Raw genomic sequence first — 21,745 nt, 5'->3', positions numbered from 1 at the left:
TTGATGTCCAGGGACTCAAAACCTATAATTACACAGAGTACCATTATTTTTCTGCTCTGTTATCTGGGAAGTCAATCAATGAACCTAAGTGTTTTGTTTAGGATTTCTCTTTAACAATGAGAATTACTGCTTCTCTCTCTCTCTCTCTCTCTCTCTCTCTCTCTCTCTCTCTCTCCACACCAATGTTTCAGTTAATGATGGAACACATATATGACAGTTAGTTCTACCAGATTATAATGGAGCTGCCCTATACAGGTAACTATTTTGTATATTTTGTATCCTATTTTTATTGTACCTCTTCTATGTTTAGATACACATATACTTACCATTGTGTTACCATTGCTTGAAGTATCCATTACAGTAACACACTGTACTGATTTGCAGCCTAGGAGGAATAGGTTATAGCATATAGCATAGGTTTGTAGTAGGCTATACCATCTAGTTTTTTGTAAGCACGCACTATGATGTTCATACTGTTATGGGATCTTTGGGGTGTCACTTTTCTGGCTAGAAACCTCTGTGGCTGGTGGCACCTTTGCTTGAGTGTTTCTCGGGCCCACTGTGCTCATTCCACTCACTCGACCTGGGAGACTGCACTTGTCTCATGCTACCGGTCTGTGTCACACACCTGCTATGGGAGACTGTATGGAGCAGGGAAGGGTGGGTGAGCAAGTGTGTGGTCCAAGCACTGTGCAGTCAGAAATGGCCACTGCTGCAGGCAGGGTGGGGAGCTCCAGGTGCCAGCATGTGTCAGCTCTCCACCAAGCTGCAGCTAGACCAGGTGCACCAGAGCTTCTGCAGTTGGCACTGGGGACCACAGTGGTGCCTGGAAGCTAGGAGATGCCAGGAACTTCACTGACTTAAAGATGGAGTCACAGCCCTGGCTCAGTGAACTCCTCAGTCTGGGTTCCCCAAATGGCCACAGCTCTTCTTTCCTTCTCTTCACCTGTAACATGGTGAGCAAGGGGCATGTCTCCGCCCTGTTTGTGTTACAGCTTCTTTACCCTCATTTGACAGGACCTGAGTTCTTTTCTTGTGCCCAGGAAGAATAAGGTATGCAGACAAGTGGAGGGTGAGCAAGAGGAAGAGGAGCTTTACTGAGCAATAGAACAGCTCAGAGCAAATCCACAGGGGACATCTCGTTTCTACAGCCAGCGTGTTCCAATGAGTGTTCCTCTCCTAGCATAGAGGGCAGCTCCTCTCTGCTAGGCAAGTCATCTCAACACGTGTTCAGCAGTCAGCAGAGAGGGTAGCTCCTGTCTCCCACTGGTCCTTCCATCATCTGCACAGCTCTCAGCAGAGGAGACCCCAGAGTGGGTGGCTCCTTTCCACAGGCAGGACATTCTGTCATCCCCTTATCATCTCTGCATAGTCTCTGCAGCTCTCAATAGAGAGCAGGCCCTAGAGTGGGCTGCTTGTCTCTGCAGTTGGTTGTCCTGAGGTCTGCTCAGCTCTGGCGGTGCCAGTGGCTTTTTTTTAATGGGTCTCAGGGGAGGAAGTGCATGCCAATTTGTCCATGTGTGGCCACGGGCCTGCCCAGAAAGGGCACCACAACTTCCCACTCCAGTCCAAAGGACTGGCAGCCTGATCCCAGCCCAAGTCTGGGCTTCCAGTCCCCAGAAAGGGCACCACAAGTTCCCAGTCTGGTCCATGGGACTGGCAGTCCAGACTTTGGATACCAACGAGCATAGGAGGGAAGCTAAGCAGTGACTGAGGGCAGTTCCATGCTTGTCTACAGGTGCTACTTGGCACCTACAGCCTAGGCAGCATGAATGGCAGAGGTGGCAAACAGGTTCCTGGACAGAAAGTGTTAGGTCCCCGGTGATGGACTACAGATTTATCCGAATTTTAGCTACTCCACATTTAACCAGGCAAAAAGCCATAAAAGCAGGCATCTGGAAACATTTCCTCTTCCAAATGTCAGCTTCTCTCCAATCTCTACTTGCTTTCAGTCTTTCTCAAGTGCTTTAAAATAATGAACAATTAATGTTAATTTTTCTGTGACACAGATACAGAAAATAAACACTATTAAATGTTAGTGTGAAGCAACAGGAATGCAGAAATGTCATTATTAAGGTACAAAAATGTATACATGATACAGAACTCTAAAAATGCCATGATATGAAAATATGTACCATGATGCTCTCATAAATATTCTAAGGAGACAAATAGGTACTACAGAAAAAGTTGTTTTTTTTTAAAGTTTTATTGACATATAATGATTATACACATATACAGGGTACATGTAATATTTTGGTATGCACATATAATGTGTAATCATCTAATTAGGGTGTTTTAAATATCCATTTCCTTGAAAATTTATAATTTCTTCATGTTGGGAATATTTCAAATCTTCTCTTCTAGCTATTTTGAAAAATAAATTGCTAACTATAGTCAACTTACTGTGCTATCAAAACAGTATGGAGGTTTCTCAAAAAACAAAACGTAGAACTGCCATATGATCCAGCAATCACACTACCGGGCATTCATTCAAAGGAAAGGAAATTGGTGTAACAAAGGGATACCTGCACCCCCATGTTTATTGCAGCACTATTCACAATAGCCAAGATAGGGAATCAACTTAAGTGCCCATCAACGGATGGATGGATAAAGAAAATGTGGTATATATACACAATGAAATACCATTCAGCCATACAAAATAATAAAATCCTGTCATTTTTATCAACATGGATGGAACTGGAAGTCATTATATTAAATGAAGTAAGTCAGGCACAGAAAGACAAATACCACATGTTCTCACTTATTTGTAGGAGTTATAAAATTTAACTTCATGGAGGTAGACAGTAGAATGGTAGTTAGCCAAGTCTGGAGAGGGTTGGGGAATAAAGAGAGATGGTTAATGGGTACAAATATACAGTTAGATAGAAGGACTAAGTTCTATTGTCCTCAAGTGCTTTCAGATACTTATTTTATTTTTCTTCCCAGACTTTATAATTTCTAGCTATGGGAGGTTTAGTTCAATGTGACTTACGTTGCCATTACTGGAAGTAAAACATGTACTCTGCCTTTAATTATGGAAAGAATGAGCCATTGACTTTCTTGCCTGAAGAGGTTGAATGCAATTTAGCTGTGAAAGTGAGGGCTATCTACTTCAATCGACATAGAGAATACAATTAGGAATGAATTCTTTAGTTGCCATAGGCAAAAAAGGCTTAATGTGTAAGTCTATGTATTTAGAAAAGTGAAACATTACTTTAAATAAATCATGTTCTTACCAGAACATGTGAACTCTCATAACAAATTATTGGAATTGATTTTCCTCCATAGCATGCAGTGTCTTAAACCATAATATGCTCCCTTTAGCTACACTCTCAGCTGAAATAACTTTGCTTGTGTGTGTATACACACATATGCATGTGTGAGGTATGAACATATAATAAATATATAGAGATATATTTTCAAAGGAAAATGTAATCTTATCATAACATCTTTTTTCAACATACCTTTTTCATATAACATCATGTTTTCCAAGTAATAGAATGTATTTCTAACATGATTTTTTTTGGTTTGCATCACATACAGGCTTATCCTGTGTTTTCAAAATTATGATTTTAATTTCACTGATTATAAAATTAATGTAAATGTTTTGCCAAAAACAAGTAATTATTTTGTATTTTCCTTTTCCTCTATTTATATTATGGTATTAATTCAGTTATATAAATTATAAATCAACATATACATTTTGTGTATGTGTGTGTTTGTGTATATACATGTATGTATGTATAAGGAAAGAAAATATTTCTAAATTTTAACTTCATTTATCAGTAGGTGTTAATAAACCTTAAACAATAGCTAATCTCCTTTCTGTCTCTATGTCAATGCTTATTCTGGACATGTCATACTAATGGAATTATACAGTATGCGACCTTTTGCATCCGACTTATTTCAGGTAGCATAATGTTTCTAAGGTTCATCTATGTTGTAGCATGGGCCAGTACTTTCTTATGGCTGAATAATAGTCTATTGTATAGATGTACCATATTTCACATGTACTTTTCTCAATTGATGTCATTGGATTGTTTCCATCTTTTGGCTACTATTAATAATGTTGTTGTAAACATTTATGTAAAAGTTTTTGCTTGACCACCCATTTTAAATTCTCTTGCGCATATACCAAGAGTGGAATTTCAGGCTATGTGTTCATTTTTAAACAAAGCTTGTAATATCTGTGCAAAATCAATAAAAACAAATAGACAAATAAATAAACAAATTTATTTATGATATTACCAAATGGCTGCATAGGAGAAAGGAATATGGACAAATAAAATGCTTGAACCTTCAAGAGTGGATATTTACCAGTTAATGGTTTTCTGTGGTTACAAACAAATATTAAAAATGCAGAAGGCAGCAGGAGTTGCTTCTGTTACCAGAAATCCAAATCCATTAAATTCATTCTCTAGGCTCTTAGGCACTTCAAGTTATGTTGACTATTTGTGATACAGCTCTTATAAAGGCATAAAGCATACCACTCTGAAAACAAAGACTCTTCAGACAAATACCCACGTCTAATGTGAGCCGGTTCAATTGAAATGCTGTCCCCACATCACTCATTGGGTCAGTTGAAAATATCATGGCCAGAGACAACTTGGCACAGAACTGAATTTATCCAAGATGTATTATCTTTGAATACCCCATTGTGACCTGCCAGCTGGAGGTCACATAAGAAAATAGAACAACACTGAATATGGCAAAACAAAGTTCATTATATCCTATCAAACATTTTTCTAATGTGGTATTTAAAATTTTCTTCAAATATAAATTTCCTTTGTTTATAAATGGAACAGTGTGTATATTTATCATATTCACCTCAGAAAGGCTATGTGGCACATCAGTGATGTGACGTATAAAACTTTTAGCTCCAGGAAAGCCAAACTCAAAGGCCTATGGGGTCAAGTTGATAATGTAGATAATATAAGGAGGGATATATAAAAATAACAAGAACTTTTGCTACCACAAGTTAATACCCTCTGTCCAATTTTACTTAAATGAACAGCATTCTTAGTCTTTTCTTCACCTACTTTTCACATTTTCTACTTTTTAGCCAAGCATGATGGCATGTGCCTATAGTCTCATCATGCTTCAGGAGACTGAATTGGGAGAATTCCTTGAGCTCAGGAGTTTCAGACTACCCTGGGCAACATAGTGAGACCCTGTCTCTAAAACAATAGACAAAATTTTGTTTTTAATAGAGAAGTAATATTGTATTATTTATGAGGTACAATGTGATGCTTTGAGATATATATATATATATGCACACAGATTGTGGAATGATTAAATCAAGTGAATTAACATATCCATCACCTCACCTACTTATCATTTATTTGTAGCTAGAATGCTTAAAATCTACTCTTTTAGCAAGAAATATTTTACTTTTTATTGTAATAAAAGCAACAGCAATAACAGTACAGTAAAAACTAACATTCTGTGTATATGTGGGGATAGAAAGTGACAGGACCCATGGTGACTGGGGATAAGGAAGCTGCTACTCAGCTCCAGCCAGTTGTTTCCTTAAGGGCATGCAGCAATGTAGGCTCTGTGTGGCAAAACCTTCTCATTTTTCAAGATAAGCCAAGGAGCTTTATTTATATATGAAATCTTCCAATTTTTAGACATTGGCAACTGTTTAAAAATGAAATGTTATGTGGATAAAATTGTATTCCCCAAATCATCAATTTTTACACTCCATTGTAAATTAATATTAATTGAAGGAATATGACATCTAAAACCAGGTAAGCTAAATTCAAAAGATTAAAGACAGAAATGATTAATGTTTTATAATTAACTTTATATAAACAAAAAAGTCCAATCAAAGAATTAGAAAAAGAAAGGCAATACAATTAGAAGCAGATACACAAAGAAGCTTACATTACTTGCTTTGTCCAGACATAAGGAGTTGAGAAGAGTTTGTTATTGCCAGGATTACTATGGAGGTTAATGAAAATGTTTATCCAAAAGTTGGAACTATCAAGGATGAATATAATATTCATAAGAAAAATGAGGACATTATGATCAGTCCCCAAGAGCCTTTCTAAAATTATAACAGCTCTCATTTTCAGCCTGCCATGCTAATATCACTGCCTTGTGTTTACAGGGATTTTCGGTTTATATGGACTCTTGTTTGGATGGTCACAGTACCCCTTTTGGCAAGGAGCAATGATCTGCATTTCATAGATCAGGAAATCAAGGGCATAAAATATGTTGCTGAAAAAAGACTAGGAATAAAAACCTTTTATTCATGCAAATCTCAGTTGCAAGTTCACATAGCGGAGGCAGAAATGTCAACTGGATATCTAGAATACAGAAAGAACTAGTCTTTGCTGAGCCTTGAATAGTATTTTTAAAATATTATTAATGTGAAAGACTGAGGACTCCTTGTAACCTCATTTAAAAAGTTTTATCTAATCAATAGACATTTTTTGTTGCAAAAAATATATTTGTCATTTGACTCTAAAAAAAAAATCACCTATGCAAAAATCTCATTGTCAAAAGTAGGCAGACAGCACAAAGAAAGCATTATTTTCCACTGAATGATTTTCCTTTAAACATTTTTATTTGAATGCAATCATCAACATAAGACTGAATGACAATATATTTACTTATGAGTAATATAAGGTGAAACCATACAAATTGAGAACAAAATTAAGTTGCCTTGATAATTTAGTGCTTGAAAAAAGTGTTTGACCAAAACAGACCCCTGTCCCAGTCTAAATACTCTTTATTAAATTCTCAAAATAAATGACTGACTACAAAGAAATCCTTATTATGCTTTTGAGATGACCCATTTTCATGCTCCGGGAAAAGAAAGGATTTTTCTGAAGACATGGGAATGGTGCGTTATTTTAAAGTGAAGACGTGAATGTCTATATGGAAAGACAAGATGAATTTGGACATTAAACAATAAACTGAGAATTCTAATTTGGTTCTTTTTTAGCACAGTGCTGCTGAAGCACTGCCAAGTTCACCTTGCACTCAGATGTGTAATGTATCTCTATAACTGGTCTGATCATCCTCATGGCTCCATCTACACCTGCACTTTCCATCTGTTCTTTTGAGAATGCTCACAATCTTTCAGATTGGCTTTGCCCTATGCCCAGTGATTTTTCATCATAAGGTTTTGGGCACAAGGGTGGTTGTGGGATGGGGAGACAAGGGGCAGTGGTAGCTTGCTTTTCCCTGTAGCACCAAGTTGTTCCCTGCACTGGTAACTGTTAAGAAGTGATGAATTTTGGCCGTGACCTTTTTGCTTTGTTCTCAGCCCATTCATTATCACCTTGTTTTTATAGATAGTCAAATTAATCTTCATCATTACATATGCATGTATATTATCATACATACAAATAAATGGAAAACAATAAAGAAAGAAATAGATTATTGCAAAGTAGCAAAAATCCTGTCAAACAGGAGTTTTAAAAGGAAAATATCAGATGAATTATAGACAGCGTCTGGTGATATGACTGTTTACCTGGAAAACCCCATAGTCTCCACCCAAAAGGTCCTTTAGCTGATAAACAACTTCAGCAAAATTTCAGGATACAAAATCAATGTAGAAAAATCAGTAGCATTTCTATATACTAATAACATCCAAGCTGAGAGCCAAATCAAGAACACAATCCCATTTAGAATAGCTAAAAAAAGAATAAAATACCTGTTAAAAATGTGTGCTTTGAATGAAGAGACTCCCCAAACAGGCTGTTCATTCACCTGGGTGCAGGTAGGCTAAGGCCAAAAAGGGTATTAGCAAAGGGTGGTAGGACAGGAGTTGGTTTTGTAGGTTGGAGCATATCTTTCAGAGAGGAGGCAGGGGTGTTACAGAGTAAGATCAGTTACACTGGTAGGGGTAGGGGCAAGGAGTATACATTACCATAAGTTCAGTTACAATGGCAGGTGGGGTAAGAGTAGTTAAGATGGTAGGGTGAGGTGAGGGGTATTCACATTATCTTAAGAACAGTTAAGATGGCAGGGTGGGGTGAGGGGTATTTACACTATCATAATAACAGTTAAAATGACAGGGTGGGTTTAGAAGCTTAATATCCAGGGGATCAGGGATAATGGCAAATGCAGGCAGGGGCTCGGGGGAGATCAGCTGAGGCAGGCAGGACTTCAGACTTTCTGAGTCTGGGCTTGCACATGGAGGCCTGACAATACCTAGGAATACAGCTAACCAGGAAGGTGAAAGATCTGTACAATGGAAATTACAAAACACTGCCCAAAGAGTTCAGAGATGACACAAAAAAGATGGAAAAGCATTCCATGCTCATGGATAGGAAGAATCAATATGTCCACTGACATATTGATTTTGTGAAAATGTCCATACTGCCCAAAACAATTTATAGATTCAATGCTATTCCTATCAAGCTACCAATGACATGCATCACAGAATTAGAAAAAACTGTTTTAAAATTCATATGGAACCATAAAAGAGCCCAAATAGCCAAGCAATCCTAATGGAACAGATGGAGATATCACATTACCTGTCTTCAAACTAGGCTACAGTAACCAAAGTTCAAATAAAGCTACAGTAACCAAAACAGCATGGTGCTCATACAAAAACAGACACATAGACCAAGGGAACAGAATTCAGAGCCTAGAAACAATGCCACACACCTGCAACCATCTGATCTTCAACAAAATCAACAAAAACAAGCAATGAGGGAAGAATGCCCTATTAAATAAATGGTGCTGAGATAACTGGCTAGCCATACACAGAAGACTGAAACTGGACCCCGTTATTACACTGTATAGAAAAATCAACTCAAAATGGATTAAAGACTTCAATGTAAAACTTAAAACTAAAAAATCTGGAAGATCGCCTAGGAAAATACTATTGTGGATATAGGTCACGGAAAATATTTAATGATGAAGATGCCAAAAGCAATTTCAATCAAAACTAAAATTGACAAATGGGACCTGATTATTTACTGCACAGCAAAATAAACTGTCAATAGAGTAAACAGACAACTCACAGAATGGGAGAAAATATTAGCAAACTATGCATCTCATAAAGAACTAATATCCAGAATCTAAAAAGAACTTAAATCAACAAGCAAAACCCAAATAACCCCAGTCAAAAATGGGCGAAGAACATATAGTAAAATGAACAAACACTTTTCCAAAGAACACATACATACAGCCAACAAGCATATGAAAAAAAAAACAAAAACTCAGCATCATGAATCATTAGAGAAGTGCAAATCAAAACCACAATGAGATACCATCTCACACCAGTCAGAATGGCTATTATTAAAAAGTCAAAAAATAGCATGGGCTGGCAAGGTTGTAGAGAAAAATGAACTCATACAATGCTGGTGGAAATGTAAATTAATTCAGCCACTATAGAAATCTTGAAGATTTCTCAAAGAAAACAGAATTAGCATTTGACCCAGCAATTCCATTATTGGGTCTGTACCCAAAGAAATATAAATCGTTTTACCATAAAGACATGCACAATAGCAAAGCACTATTCAAAGTAGCAAAGACATGGAATCAACTTAAATGCTCATTAATGGTAGATTGGATAAAGAAAATGTGGTACATATACACCACAGAATACTACACAACCATAAAGAATAACATCATGTCCTTTGCATCAACACGGTTGGAGCTGGAGGTCATTATCCTAAGCAAACTACTGCAGGAATAGAAAACCAAATACCACAGGTTCTCACTTATAAATGGGAGCTATACATCAAATACATATGGATATAAAGAAAGGAACAACAGACACCAGGGCCTACTTGAGAGTGGAGGATGTAGAGAGGGTGAGGATAAAAAAACTACCTATTGGGTATGATATGGTTTGGCTTTGTGTCCCCACCCAAATCTCATCTTGAATTGTAATCCCCAGGCATTGAGGGAGGAACCTGGTGGGAGGGGACTGGATCATGGTGGTGGTTTCCCTCATTCTGTTCTCATGATAGCAAGAGAGTTCTTACAAGATCTGATGGTTTTATAAGTGTTTGAAAATTATTCCTTCACATTGTCTCTTTTCTTGCCACCTTGTGAAGAAGGTACTTGTTTCTCCTTCACCTTCCACCATTATTACATTTTCTGAGCCCACTATGACCAGCTGTATGTAACTGTGAGTCAATTAAACCTCTTTCCTTTGTAAATTACCCAGTCTCGGGGAAGTTTTTATAGCAGTGTCAAAACGGACTAATACAGAGTAGTATGCTTATTACCTGGATGATGAAATAATCTGTACACCAAACCACAGTGACATGCAATTTACCTGTATAAGAAACCTACACACGTACCCCTGAACCAAAAATAAAAGTTAAAAACAACAAAAAGAAAGCATTTGGAACATACCACTCCTTTAACTGATACTACAAATGTTAGTTCCAGAGTTCTTTGTTCCATCAGTGGGGGGATTTTTATGTAAAATGAATGGCATAACTATATTACGGATTATTTGAAAATATACATACAAAGCATGCAATGTACACATATTTATGTAACTTGTGGGCTTTGGCGTAATTTTTTGTAGCATATACTTTCCTTTGGAATTTGGAAGAGAAAAATATATTTGTGCCATTTCTTTTTATTACTTAATGAGTTATCCTGCCTATTCTTTACTCTTCAGTTTAACATTGGAGAAACACACACTGAACTCCACACATGTAGAAACAAATTGTAGTAGTCTTTCTCTAAATGAATATGTCCTGCAGGCAGTTGAAAATGAGTCTGGGATTCAGAGAAAACAGTGGGATGGACAAATGGACTGGAGTTGGCAGTGTCCCCACACTCATATGTACTGAATAAAAGAGTAATTGTGAGATACTCAGCTTTGGAAGTAATTACCAAAAAATAAAACAGCAATACATATTCAACTTTTTGTCTGTAATGAATTTTTCAAATATATTTAGTACTATTCATTTCATAACGTCTTTGTCTGTCTTTGCAAAAGTTACTTTTCCATCGCGTCTGAGGTGAAATATTGCTATAATTGTCACCTGCTGGTCAAAGCCAGAACTACATCTCTGAATGTCTGGGAGGAGGCTCTGTAAGGATTTGGAGAGGGAGGGGCCTCTGGCCTGACCCACCAAACAGGGCTTGCTGGAGGCTTGAATGACACAAGCAGCCCTTCCCGCTTGATCTATTGCTGCCTGGCTCTCTGAGCTCCTGGTGGGAAGTTCCACCACTGTCTCAAATGAAGAGAAAGCCACCAGTGTGAGTGTCTCTGAGAAACTGTGTATCAGTGCATATCTGTGCATGTGTCGATATTTTGTATTTTGGGTTATATTCTTTTAAAGACATTTGATTTATAACATGTGCTTATACACACGGGAGTGTTGTCAACAATAAGGGGGACTGATCATATTGTAAATACAATGTGTAATTTCCTCTTTTTTAAAAAAACTCACCATTAACTGTGAATTCCTTTTGAAAAATTAATTTTATTGTAAATTGTAAGGTGTACAAGTTATAAGATACATACATATAGTAAAATGGTTATTATAGTGGAATAGATTAACCTATCCATCATCTCACAGAGTTTCCTATTTTCCTCCTTGTGGCAAGAACAGCAGTAATCTACTCTTTTAGTAAAAATTCCAAATGCAACAAACTGTTATTTACTATAGCTCCATATTGCACATTAGATATTTTGACTTGTTTGTCCTACATGTTTGCTGCTTTGTATCTTTGACCTACATCTCCCCATTTCCTTTTCCCACCCTAACCCTTGTAATCTCTATTGTCTTGTTTGTGTGTGTGTGTATGCATATATATGGCCTTTTAAAAATATTTGACACATATGTGGGACTGTGCAATATTTGTCTTTCTGTGTCTGGCTTATTTCATTTAGTACAATGACCTCCAAGTCCATCCATGTTGTGGCAAATGGCAGGATCTCCTTGTTTTTTATGCTACGTTATTTATATTACTAAGCACAAATTGCTTTACAGACTAGTAACTTATACAAAATAAATTACTGAGATCAGATTATAGCAAGTTTTTATTTTTTCACAAATTTATAGAATTGCTTTTCTAAATCACAAAACTGATATATGTTCATAATTAAAAGAAATTGAGCAAAAGACACGTTTATGTGAGAAAAGAAATGATCCTGTATCTACCTCCTTCACTTTGCTGATGTATCCTTCGTTAATGGCGTGGAGCATATTCAACAGATGATTTTTTTCCGTAGAAAGAAAATGTTCATGAGAATATATTTATGTGGAGATATGTATGTACAAAATACATAAACATGTACAATATGTATGAACATGTGTTATGAGATGAATGTTTCTATCCTCCCCAATTTATACATTGAAGCCCTAGCTTCCAAGGTAATAGTATTTGGAGGTGGGGACTTTGGAACATAATTAAGTTTAGATTAGACCAGGAGAGTGGGACCTTCATGATGAGATTGATGCCCTTATAAGCAGAGAAAGAGAGAGAGAGATCTTTTTCTCTTCACAAGTATGCATCAAGGGTCATGTGAGCAAACAGCAAGAATATGCCTGTCTACAAGCCATGAAGAGAGCCCTCACCAGATGCTGAATCTGCTGATACTTTGTCTTGGACTTCCCAGCTCCAGAACTATCAGATATAAATATCTGTTGTTTAAGTCACCCACTCTGTGGCGTTTTGTCATATCAGCCTGAACAAAGAGCATGTATATACACATATTCTTCATGAAAATGGAATGACTGCAAACCTTATCATGCAATTTACCATTCTTAGCTAAGAATAAAGGTACCTGTACTTTTGTTTGTGTGTTCATTGCTGTTGGATATCTTCTCATAAGTTTAATTGCATTCCTCTAATTTTCTATGAGATTTTAAATTTTCACTTGTTTCTCCTCTGGTTAAAGAGAGTTCCTGGCATATAAAGTGGTTTCTGAGGTATATGTGGATAATTTCCCTTCCAATTTTTGATGCAACTTTACATGTTAAAATATCAAGATTTTAATGATGAAGAAATCTGTACTCTTCATTGTGAAAGTTTTGAAGAATCACAGGACTGTAGAGATTGCCACTTTATGAGAACATTTTAGATAGAAACCATTCACAGTCCAGGAAGACATCCTAGTGAGAAAATCTTGGGTTTTAGAGTCCCTGGCCTATTTTTACAGGCTTGGCACTAAAGGTAACTTGCTTAGCCTCTAGAATCTTGAGTTTTCTAATTTTTCATAAGAGATCCTTACTGCCTACCTTGGATTTATCAGCATATTTATAAGAGATACAATCTGAAATTACTTAGACATAGCCCAAGATTTGATAAACAATAATTTCCTTTCTCCATGTCACTTTCCCAGTGTCAAAAACCTGTACTTTCATCTGAATTATTCAACACTTCAGAAACTGCCAATCAACATACTTCCTAGCCTAGGACAGGATTTCCTCGCCACAAACATACTAAGGGGAGTTGTCTAGTATGTTCCCATATGGTCATGACAAAGCTCAGTCGCAATACCAGAAAAGTTTACAAACACCATTTCTTACCTCTGGAAGCCCACATCTGCTATAGAAGCTGCTGGGTATACTCTGGGCAGGTCCAGTGGCTGAATTTCATTGTTCCCACTTACCTGGATGTGTGGTTTACCCTTGGCAAGCCTGGAGCTGATCATCAGTAAAATGAAAATGATGCTGTCTTCTCAGAGTTGTTTTAGGGAAATGAGAAATTCATAGGAGGCTTTAGTGGTTACTATCTTAGCCTCTTCTGCCTTCTCTGCAGAATAGATGTCTGGATAGAAACTAAATGCATAACTCTAAGCGAGAACAGTTGGGCCCCTAAGTGTATGGAAGGAAATGTGTGTAGACTTTCTTGATATTTTAACTATAGTGACTGTTTAGTATTGTAGGATGAGTTACCTGAGGGGCTTTGGAAGGGGACAGAAAAATCCTCATGCCATTTCCTACCATCATAAGTGTTTTCTTGCTCTTAGTACTTTCTCTTTTATGTTGTAAGGGAACAAAGACTGTAAGAAGTGCATTATAGAGATTTCCTTTGAGTCTTGAAATGAAGAGACAGTGCAGAGGAACCAGTCCTAATAACACATCTGCTATAGAGAAGGCTGCAGTCAAAGGAACTGTGTCCTAATAGCAATCCCATCACTTCCCCAGAAGCAAGAGTCTCTTCTTCAGAAATGCTAGTATCTATCTCTGTGGGCGTATATTAAAATGGAGAAAAAAATACTATAACAAAATACACCAAAATGTTAATTGCATTTACCATGAAGGGACATGAGTGCTGGATATATTTTCCTGTCTGTATTTGACAGTATTTTCCACATGATCCAAAATGAGTGTGGATTACCTTTATAATAATAAGCAGAGCTTAAAAATGTGCTTTATTTTTAACAAATAAAGAGCACCAGGTAAAGAGCACCAGGTCTGTAGATGTAGTGGAAGGAACAGGGCTTGGTCAGGTGAGATCTGGACAGTGCCTTTAGATCCCTGAGCCTCAGGGAGCCTGGAGCTTAATTCTTCACCCACAAGGTTCCCCGGGGTGGAAGATATGATGAAATCACCACATTGTCCACATACGAGATCTATGCTGCTATATTGATTAGTGACTGGTCCCTTCATGCTTTAGAGAGAGTGACATTATGGCATCCACTGCTTTAGTCTGTGGTCCACTGCACACTATGACCCCATTTCCCTGATCCCAAATCATATACGTCTACCAGAATTCTCAACACAGTGTGATTCTCCAGGTATTCTATAAAGGGTTAGATGTTATTTTGTTCTGTTTGTGTTCGTTCTTATGATTTACATTGGTGGTTCTCAGTGTTTGGTCCCCAGACCAACAGTGTCAGTATCACCTGGGAACTTGCTAGAAAGTACTGATCTTAGACCTGCTGAATCAGAAACTCTTGGGGTTGGTCCAGCAATATTTTATTTCTTCATTGTCTGTACAAATTTATGGGGTACACGTACTCCCCAGTTTGTCACAAGCCTCCCAAGTGATTCTGATGCAAGCTCAAGTTTGAGAACCATATTCTAAAAAATTTAAAGTAGTAAATGAAAAGTGTTAATTGATGAGTTAAGGAACAAATCCTGATTTTATTTCCATACTTTTTCATAATCTCAATTCAAAATACAATTTATTCATTTTGTGAACTATTTTTTTTTCATTGAAAAATTAAATTGCAGCTGAAGGTCAGTGCCATCTGTTGATCCAATCCAGAACTGCAGCTTGGATATCACTTTAGCAAGAGACCTAGGAAGGAGGGAAGGAGGGAGAGGAGGGCTGTGGAAGCCAACCAGAATAAACTTTCTGTAAGTTGTAAGGCAGAGAAAGCATTAAGCAGAGATACAGATAGAGCCCGTGGGCATTAATACATGTGACAGGATGTTTCCTTCAACCCCCTCTCAAATTAAGCGCAGTTGAGTGAATGTGTATGTGTGTAATTATAAATATTTTATGTTATGTGACCTCCTTTATATGTTATAGGATATTTAACATCTTTTAATGTCCAGAAATATATATTTTTAGCATTAGTTTTGTAAATCAAACTAAAATTAGGTTTATTCTATGCTGTCTAACAAAGATATCTTTGTTATTCTGCTAATTAAAAATCAGCGTGCTGTATGTTCCCCCAATTGTTGAAAGCACTGGAGAAATATACAATTATAAGAGGCATTATCTTGTGTTTCCCCTATTACTATGCCCATTCTCAAGATAAACACTCAATCAGTTTGTAAATATTCTCCAGATATGTTTCTGTGGGCTCATTTATATTTTAAAATATGACACATGTATGCCCTTATACAAATATATATTCTTTATAAATCAGATCATGTTGAATATTATATTCTGTATCTTGCTTATATATTTATATATCTCAATGCTTTTGATTAGATTTCTTTAATTTTTGATGTGGTTAAGCAATTTTACATATGCTGATTGCTATTGCCATTCATATTTTTTCTTTAAATTACCTGTTTGTAGTCATGTACACAATTCCGTTAGCTACTTAGATTTCCTTATATGTCAGTTATATTAATTATGTCTGTAAATTATAGTGCAAATGTGTTGTGTCCAATGCAGAGTCCTCCCTCTGGTGTCCTAATGCGAACAGACATTTTATGGATGCTCTCCTGGGAAGGGGAGGTATGGCATCCATGCTGGACTTAATCACTGCTGAGCTGAACTTTCTCTTCTGCCTCCAGGGAGACAACAATACTGACACCCACTGTTAATTTGTGAAGTCCTGGTCATTGCCCTAGGAGCTGTACATCTGTGCACAGTGTGACCTCTTTGCTCTGACTCGAGGCAATTTTGTCCATCAGCTCTCTCAGAACAAAGTTATAGCCACTTAAATAGAGTAACTCTTAATATGAATTATATATTTTAAAATCAGAAGAAAGTAAGTGGCTATTTCAAGATAAGGGTAATTATTCAAGATAAGGGTAAGGTAAACCTTCTTGTTAAAAGAAGGTTTCATAACCAGCATTGAAAGTAGCATTTATGAGGTTTATTCATTTTGCAAAATTAATACACTAGTGTATTAACTGTCTAGTCTGTACTGCCATGCCAACAGAAGATATTCATTATTAACAATTTGATGTATACTCTGTTGATTTTTGTATATGTCTTAATGAAATGCACAGGTATTTATCCAAATGTTAAAGTATACTCTTTTACAAACTTGTGATTGTCCTCTACATACTGTGTTGATATTTACCTGTTTTATGCAGTATGAGAGCTTGTTTCACATTTCATCACTTGTATCGTTGGGCATATTTTCAAATGTTCACTGGTATTTATGTTACTTTCATGTACATTCTCTGTTGCAATCTTTGGCCCATTTCTCTATTGGTTAAGGTATCTGCAATAAAGATTACAACTATTTTCTTCCAGCTTTTTATATACTTTGTACTCTTAAAATTTGTTGTACAGATGATGTTTAAATATATACAATCATGTCTCATTTAACGACGGTGATATCTTCTGAGACAGGCATGGTTGGGTGATTTTTGTTGTTGTACTGATAGCAGCAGCAGATTGTCTGGAGTGGCCACTACTATCAAGCAGGCTGCAGCAGAGAGGTGTGGCCAGGGCTTCATCCCCCATGGAGACAGTGGGAATGGGGACAAGTGGGGGTCTAGCCCCTTCAAAATTGGGGTGGGAATTCCCTGTGTGCCCCTGCAGCTACCCAAGTCATGGCTGTGCAACTAGACATCCCTGTGCTCTTGGGTGTGGGAGCAGGGGGAAGCCCCAGCTTCCAGGGCACAGCGGTAGTCACCAAAAGCACAGCTGTAGACTTGGGCATCCCACTCCAGGGAGCAGGCAAGAGCCCTGCCCACCACCTACGCAGCTGTGGACCCAGGCATCTCTACACTTTTGGGAGCCCAGGAAGGCCCTCCATGCCATTACAGGTTTGGAAATACCTGCTCCTGCTGCCTGGCTTCTCCCTGCTGTAGGCACCCACTCCAATATCAGAGAAAAGTTGGGGCCAAGCCCAGGCACTGTTGCAGCCTGGCCGGGTGTGCACATGTTCAGTGCAGTGCTGATATGAAAACCCCTTGTCACCCAGCCCTTTCTGTTCTTTGAGCATTGACAGGGAGCCAAGGGGAGACTGCAGGCCAGCCTCAGCTGCCCTCAGCCTCCCCTTGGCTTCCATAGCCTAGGTGAATGGCAGCAGGAGGCAAATAAGTTCCTGGGCAGAATTGGGTAGGTCCCTGGTGAGGCCCCACCTTCAGGCCCAGGAGAACCTGAAGGCTGGGGGTTGAGCTGCCAGCCCCGTGGACGAGAGTGGGAACTTGTGGTGCCTTCTCTGGGCCTGTCTATGGCTGCCCATGGACCAATCAGCTACACTTCCTCTCCTCTGAGTACCATAAAAGCCTTGGGCTCAGCCAGAGGTGAGTAGTTACCAGGATAATCAGCTGCAGAGGAGAGCAACCCATTCTAAGGCCTGCTCTCTGCTGACAGCTGCAGAAACAATGGGATGACCTGCCTGCAGAGATGAGCCATCCACTCTAGAGCCACCTAACCGCTAAGAGATGCACAATGGAACAAACAGCTGCAAGAGAGGAGCTACACTTGGTTGAGAGCTGAACCCATGTTGAGATGACTTGCCAAGCAGAGAGGAGCTGCCCTCTATGCTAGGAGAGGAACACTCATTGGAACACGCTGGCTGTAGAAACGAGATGTCCCCTGTGGATTTGCTCTGAGCTGTTCTGTTGCTCAATAAAGCTCCTCTTCCTCTTGCTCACCCTCCACTTGTCTGCATACCTTATTCTTCCTGGGCACAAGAAAAGAACTCAGGTCCTGTCAAATGAGGGTAAAGAAGCTGTAACACAAACAGGGCGGAGACATGCCCCTTGCTCACCATGTTACAGATGAAGAGAAGGAAAGAAGAGCTGTGGCCATTTGGGGAACCCAGACTGAGGAGCTCACTGAGCCAGGGCTGTGACTCCATCTTTAAGTCAGTGAAGTTCCTGGCATCTCCTGGCTTCCAGGCACCACTGTGGTCCCCAGTGCCAACTGCAGAAGCTCTGGTGCACCTGGTCTAGCTGCAGCTTGGTGGAGAGCTGACACATGCTGGCACCTGGAACTCCCCACCCTGCCTGCAGCAGTGGCCATTTCTGACTGCACAGTGCTTGGACCACACACTTGCTCACCCACCCTTCCCTGCTCCATACAGTCTCCCATGGCAGGTGTGTGACACAGACCAGTAGCATGAGACAAGTGCAGTCTGCCAGTTCGAGTAAGTGGAATGAGCACAGTGGGCCCGAGAAAAAACTCAAGCAAAGGTGCCACCAGCCACAGAGGTTTCTAGCCAGAAAAGTGACACCCCAAAGATCCCGTAACAGTATGAACATCATAGTGCGTGCTTACACAAAACTAGATGGTATAGCCTACTACACACCTACGCTATATGCTATAACCTATTCTTCCTAGGCTGCAAATCAGTACAGTGTGTTACTGTAATGGATACTTCAAGCAATGGTAACACAATGGTAAGTATATGTGTATCTAAACATAGAAGAGGTACAATAAAAATAGGATACAAAATATACAAAATAGTTACCTGTATAGGGCAGCTCCATTATAATCTGGTAGAACTAACTGTCATATATGTGTTCCATCATTAACTGAAACATTGGTGTGGAAAGAGAGAGAGAGAGAAGCAGTAATTCTCATTGTTAAAGAGAAATCCTAAACAAAACACTTAGGTTCATTGATTGACTTCCCAGATAACAGAGCAGAAAAATAATGGTACTCTGTGTAATTATAGGTTTTGAGTCCCTGGACATCAATTTACAAGTTTGTTTCTCTAGGGAAAGTTGCTTAACTTCTCATAACTCCTGTACCCTGAGCTGAATAATATCAACAATGAACAGTAACTTGAATAGCTGTAAGGATTAAATTCGATAAAGTACCTACTGATTAAAATCCTCATGAAAACATCAATAATCTTTTTGCAGGCCACCTTCCAGAGAGAGGAACAACTCTGTTTTCACATAATCCTTGCTTAAGAATGCTTTTATTCACGATAAAATTATGAAGCAATTTGTGGAGAATATAAACACCACATTCTAGCTATGAGTTACATCTGAGGAGTAAAGGAAGGACAACTGAAATGAGGGGATGGGCTCAAACATTTGTCAAGTTTATTGCTTAATCTGGGTAGTGGATACACAAGTGTTCACTTCATGGCTCTCTATTAACATTTGGCACATTTGATATGTTGGATTAGTAACAAACATTTCAGAAGCTTAAGGTTTATTCTGTCATAAATGTATACTTGTTACCAAATGACGAAAATACAGCTAATTACAGAGATGAAAATATCAATAACCAGAAACCCATCATCGCTGGAAAGAGAACTGTTAACATTTTCCTGCGTTTCGTTCCCTTATTTTTTGTTTGCGTGCACTCGTGCAGATATATTGCATGTATATTGCGTTGACATTTCATAGAACTGTGATATATACACAGTTTTGTGCTTTATTGTTTTGTTGATGTTTTAATTAATATTAAATATTTTGCTATGGGGAAAGTATTGAAGTTTGATTTTTATTGAACCGTCTGTAGATGCATCTGCTTCATTTCTAGAACAATGTATCTGAATGCACGGATTGGAAATGCCAAATCTGTTTTACATTAAATAATGTTACAAATCTGGGACTGCTCCTGAGCTTTTCATTGTCTTCCTTTAAACTGTGTGTCAACCAGTCTGTTCCAAAGAAAGATGAAGGTGCAGCACCGCAGAACAATTACATTGCCTGGCAGTGCAAACCCCATTCACACAACTCTCCTTTTGGATGGTGGGGAGGAATAGCAATAAATACAATGAATGATGCAAATGCATATTCATCACTAGAAGATGCTGGGCGTGTGATATGGTTTGTCTCCATGTCTCCACTCATGTTAAATTATAATCCCCAAGTGTCAGGGGTGAGGACTGGTGGGAGGTGATTTGATCAAGGTAGCAGATTAACCCTTGCTGTTATGATAGTAAGTTTTCATAAGATCCGATGGTTTAAAAGTGTCTCTATCTATCTCTCTGTCTCTCTCTCTCTCTCTGTGTCTCTCTCTCTCTCTCTCTCTCTCTCTCTCTCTCCTGCCAACACGTAAGATGTGCCTTGCTTGCCCTTTGACTTCTGCCATGATTGTAAGTTTCTTGAGGTCTCCCCAGCCATGCATCCTGTACAGCCTGCAGGACTGTTAGTTAAACCACTTTTCTTTATAAATTTCCCAGTCTTGGGTAGTACTTTATAGCGATGTGAAAATGCACAATACAGCTTTGCTCTGAGTGCTTTCAATGCAATGATCCATTTAATCCAAGGCTTAGAGAGGTACAGGAACTTGCCTTTGACTCAGCTGAGGCACTGCAGGGAAGAACAAGATGGGCATCATTCTTTTTGTGATGACAACTATCCCCTTAGTTCCTAGTTTTAAGAAATTCACACTCCAACATATGACTCCCTAATGTACATGCACATAAAGAACTGAAAAGTGCAAGTGGTAGGAAATAACGTATACCAAACACAAAAGTGGAGGCATAATTTGTAAACTGGTGGTACCTCTCCTATGTCATCATTTACAGGACTATGACTTGACAACGTCATACTGCTATTGTTTTAATTTTGAAAAGTATGCCTGCTGATTGTCTAACGTGCAAGCATCACGTAAGTGTGGGCAATAAATTGTGCAAATGTCCCGCTCAACTCTTGCCTGCAATTTGGAACTGACCACCTTATGGTCAGTTCTCAACGACTGCTAAATGGCAGTCATTGAGAACTGAACATAAGGGGAGATTCTGTGCTACTGTTGTTTGTTTAGAAGTGAAAATAAACGGCTAGACACCATCGAGAACATGGACATGGAGCACCCGATATCAGCTCTCTGCAGAGTGCACTGGGCCGACAGGCTGAGTCTTCCTCCCCCTGAAGGTGCTGACCTGAGACTCCCCCTCAAATAGTGCACCTTCCAGAAAGGGAGGGGTCGAGACAGTGAATGAAAGCTCCTGGTGTGCCAAGGTAACATGCCTGCTTCTGTGGGCCTCCAGGTCGAGCATCTGACAGGGTCCCACTCTCTCTCAAGGTCAGTCTCTGGAAGGAGCGTGTGTCCTTTCTCATCAGGGTTTATTGACAAAATTACCTATGAAGGAAAGCCACATCGATGCATCTGCTAAGGCCAGCCAGGGGCGAACGGGTATGCAGGGCTTTCAGTCCTGGCCCCACTGACGCATGGTTGGGGCAGGAGAAGAGCAATCCAGGGCACACAACATACAGCATGCAACATCACTCTTTATTATGAAAAT

The sequence above is a fragment of the Saimiri boliviensis genome, chromosome X, assembly GCF_048565385.1.
Source record: "Saimiri boliviensis isolate mSaiBol1 chromosome X, mSaiBol1.pri, whole genome shotgun sequence".
Lineage (NCBI taxonomy): Eukaryota > Metazoa > Chordata > Mammalia > Primates > Cebidae > Saimiri > Saimiri boliviensis.
This window is presented reverse-complemented; position numbering follows the sequence as displayed.